Here is a 4,973-nt window from a genome sequence, read left to right as displayed (position 1 = left end):
CTAAAGATAACATCTAGGCCTCAGTTGTATTTCAGCCCCATGCCCCAAAAAACAGCAAAACCTAACAAGTGATACCTTAGTTGCCTCAGGACCAACTACCTTGACAAATAACCCCCTTCCCTGGAACCATCCAATCAGTGGAGACCAGGACCCTGAAAGAGAACACCTAGGAAGTTGATGAATATTCTATTAAGACCCTCCCCTGAGACCTTCCCTAAGATTTCTATCTGCAAGAGAGAGATCAATACACACAGGAAAGAGAACCAGTGTGCGCTCCCCCTGCAAGGAGCACACTTATGCCATTCCCTTCCCTTCCCCCATAGGCTTGTATCCCCTAACTCTATGGGACCCCACAAGACTTGCAACCAGGGGAGCAATGGGCAGTGGCAGCTCATCCTATACTAACCCTCTGAATCTCTCTCTTCAAAGCCCCCTTTTCTCTTACTTCTCAGTAAACCAAAGCAGCCCAGTCTAGGTTTTCCTATTGCTGCTTCTATACCCTTCCTTATTTTACTGTCCTAAATACATTTTTGCTGCAATACCCTTTGGCTCAGTGCTGTGTAGCTCTTCCCTTTGGATATCCCCATCTTCCATCCCCTTTTCCTTAAATAAATTCAATTTTTCTTTAATCTCCACCTGAGATGACTACTATTTAGCCTACCCTCACACCACCTTTCACCTGTGACTTAGTGTTGCTGAAAATTGTGCAGTAAAAACCACTGGGCTTATAAAGAAAATGGGATTATGATGCAATACTAAAAAGCTTTGTAATGACTCATGAGGAGAAAAAAAATCAGAACCTAATAAAAATGGTAGCACATTTTTACACATGCATTCTTACATGAAGAAATGCAAAAATACTGCAATAAATATGCTGCTTTGTCTTGAAAAGGACCTGAAGTGGGCACTGGAAAAGAGTTACAAATTGTGAGCTAATGTGGAGTATTGCAAGGAGGCTGACCTGAGGTCAGGCAGAAAGTTGTAAAACTAGATATGGATACATACCATGGCTCATAACTCATAGCTGAATTGACACAGGTAGACATTTAAGGCATGTGCACATGGGTGTATTTTGTGTATTCCTAAACCTTTCAGCTCAATTGGGTTCAACCTTTGACATTCACCTGGTGTCTCTCTGACAAAACCACACATAAGTATAGATGACAGGCTCAAGTTATTCCCTAATATATTAATCTTGTTTGGAATAAATTTTCACTTTCAAAATGTTGCAGAATTAACTGTATTTTCAGATCATTCCCATGGCAAATGAATATATAGGAACATACATTCTATATAGGCTTTTATCCTATACAATAAAAGCCTAATATGCTAAGTGTCTGGTTGTCCGGTTGTCTGTTCAACAATCAAAGTGTAATATGCTAATGATATGTTAAGGCCGCTCAACTCATTATGACGACGTGCACTGACCACCAGGGGGCAGTCGACCAGTTGCTATGATGTGCACTGACCACCAGGGGGCAGACACTCTGAAGACACTCTGACCAGTAGGTTAGCTTGCTGCTGGGGTCTGGTCAATCAGGACTGAGCGAGACAGGCCGGACATGCCCTGGAGCCCTCCCATGGCCCCTCCCTGGCTGGCCAACCTCCTGCATCCCTCCCTGGCCCCAATCATGCATCGGTGGGATCCCCTGGCATGGCCTGCGCCCTCTCACAATCCAGGGTGAGAAACCCCTCCCCCCCTTGAGTGCACAAATTTCATGCATCGGGCCTCTAGTATTTAAAAAAACTGATCAGAAACAGATTAGGCACAGTGTTTTATTACTTGCTTTTTAAAATGTTTGAAATTATAAATGTAATGCATTTCAGGAGAAAAACATCCCAACAAAGCAGCAAATAAAGTAAAACGTAGTTGTACCTCTTCCTCTCAACACACACATATCCCTCCCTTCAACTTCATAAGAATAACTTGTTCTAGTGGGTATTTTGCCATACCTGTTTTTCCTACAAAAGTTTTGATTATCATTATTATTACCATCATCACTTTAACATACACACATTGTTTAATTTTTTTTCTAACAGGCCATATTAAAAATAAGATCTAACAACGTTCCTTCTTGGAGTCAACAATTTATCAGAAACATTCTTCCACTCAGTATATTGTTCTACAGCATTTTTTAAAAACTGGCTGCTGTGGGGTGTGTGTGTGTGTGCGTGTGTGTGTGTGTGTGTGTGTGTGTGTGTGTGTGTGTGTGTGTTATGTATTCCAAGCAGGAAAACAAAATCATTTTAAGTATTTAAAGTAGCGGAATTTGAATACAAAGAATTAATTACAGAGATGATGGAAAAGGTAAAAAGCCAAGTCTGAACAAAGGGACAATCCAGAGATTAATATCAATAGGAAGCCACTTGCATCCTTAAAACTATAGGGACAAAAGGAGGAGGTTGTGTGAGCTGAGCTTAGGGAAAGTTAGAACCACAATGCGCCTGTTTAGCAGGAGCAGCGAGGGAATGGAAAAAACTGCTGTGGCTTCTCCCTACCAACCAATCTCCCCGCAGTACTTATTGGCCTAAAAGAGTCAAAAGCCAGCTGAGAGAGGAGCATAGGAAAATAAGTCTGAGAGGCTTGTCCTTGGAGATACACAGTAAGAAAGGAGGAAGGGGAGAATGCATCTGAGAAAAAAGTCAACCGAAGACCCTCACACCATCATAACTCACTGCACTGCTTCTCCATTGTTGTGCAATCAAGTGTAGTCTTCCAGTTTTAGTTAATAAATATAATGTATCAATGAACATCATAGTATAAATATCTTGTACATTTGTGCACATTTTCACATTAAATAGATTCCCAGCAGTGGAATTATGTGTTGAAGGGTATGTAAAATCTATGCTTTGACAGTTGCTGCCAGATTCTCTTCCAAAATTGTCTTTCACTGTTGCTAACACTGGCTACTATCAATCTCTTAAAGTTTTAGCCAATTGATTGGTTCACAATGTCATCTTGTTTTAATTTGCATTTCCCTAGTGATTATGATAAACATTCCATTACATTTATTAGCCATTTGTTTTGCTTCGTGCATGATTTATTTTAAAATATATCTTGCACATGATTTCATTTTATTGCCTTTCTGTATCTATCTATCTATCTATATAAAATAGAGAAATATGCTAATTAACTTGGACACCGTAATGGGTTGACCGGACAGGAGGAGGTTGCATGCCCAGCATTGGGGGCAGGGCGACAGGGGCCTCCGCGTGCCTGTGCTGGGGGAGGGCCTGATCAGCAGCGGCCATGGCTGCTTCAAGGGCCAGAGGGAGGCAGGGCTGGACCGGCAGCGGCCGTGGCCATGGCTGCTGCGGGGCCCAGTGAGTGAGGCAGGGCCGGACCGGCGACTCAAGGGTGGGCAGTGCTGCGCGATTTCGAATCGCACTGGGCTCCTAGTATATATAAAAGCCTAAGAGATCATTATGACTGAATGACCCAACGGCTGGTCAACCGGTTGCTATGATGCACACTGACCACCAGGGGGCAGATGCTCAATGCAGGAGCTGCCCCCTGATGGTCAGAGTGCTGCCATAGCCAACCTCCCGTGGCCGGCCAACCTCCCGCAGTCCCTCCAGCCGGCAGGCCCAAGATCGGTCCCCACTGGGATTGGGCAAGACGGCCCCGATTGCCAGCCAGGCCGAGGGTCTCCACCAGTGCACGAATTTGTGCACCAAGCCTCTAGTTGATTTATAAGCTATTTGCATTCTATACTTATGTATTTCTTTCATGCATGTGACAAATGTTCTCTCAGTCTTTATTTTCTTGTAATTGTATTACATATATACTCTCATACAGCAAATGTAACTTCATGGGTGCCATTATCTTTTATTTTATTACTTCTGCTTTGGGGTCTTGCTTATGAATGTCTTCCTCACCACAATTCTATAAAAATAATCTATGTTTTCTTAAGAATGTTTGCAGGATTTTTGGGTTGTCCAAATTCCTTTGGTCACCTGGAGTTTAGTTACGTCTACGGTGTGAAGTCATTATTTCATGTTATACCTTCCTTATCTGCCCTGGATGGATCACAGTTCTTCCCACACAATGAGTTAAACTCAGTAATGTTCATACTATTCTCTGCATATCTAGACTGTTTCCAGGCTCTCCCTCTGTTATCCTCATATGTCTTATTCTTGTGCTGTTTCCATGTTGTCTTAGTTATTGTACTATTATAAAAATGGTAACTTGTTGAACAATTTCTAATGAATGAATTTATTTTTCAAAATTTTAAAACTATATTTTTCACATTTGTTCAAATGGATCTATTTAGAGTAAGCTTGAAAGAATTCTATTAGTGTTTTAACTGAAACTTCATTAAAATGAATTCGTTTGGATGAACTGATATCACAGGCACTAAATAAACTTGTCTGGAAAAAATAAACATAGATACTACATTTATTTATTTATTTATCTAGCTATTTATTTAAGTTCTTTATTGTTTAAAGTATTACATAAGTCTCCTTTTTCCCCCCATTGACCATTCCCTGGCTGCCCCCCACTCCCCTGCACATGCCCTCATCCCCCACCTCCCTGTCTGTGTCCATTGGTTATGCTCAAATGCATGCATACAAGTTCTTTGGTTGATTTAAATTTAGTTCTGTGTTTAAATGACACCAATGCTCATCCCAGTCCTTGTATTCCTTATTTTCTCCATTCCTTTTGTTGTTCTGGGGTAAATTCTTTTCCCTTCCCTTCCCTTTTCTTTCTTCCTTTCTTTTTTCTTTTCCTTTCCTTTCCTTTCCTCTCCTTTCCTTTCTCCTTTCCTTTCTCCTTTCCTTTCTTCCTTTCTTCCTTTCCTTCCTTTCCTTCCTTTCCTTCCTTTTCTTTCTTTCTTTCTTTCTTTCTTTCTTTCTTTCTTTCTTTCTTTCTTTATTTCTTTATTTCTTTATTTCTTTCCAGAAGGTTACATATATAAGTGAATATCTTACTATAATATTTTTAGCTTTATATAACTTGGCTAAATATAAAG

This window comes from Myotis brandtii, unplaced genomic scaffold (assembly GCF_000412655.1).
Source record: "Myotis brandtii unplaced genomic scaffold, ASM41265v1 scaffold374, whole genome shotgun sequence".
NCBI lineage: Eukaryota > Metazoa > Chordata > Mammalia > Chiroptera > Vespertilionidae > Myotis > Myotis brandtii.
This window is presented reverse-complemented; position numbering follows the sequence as displayed.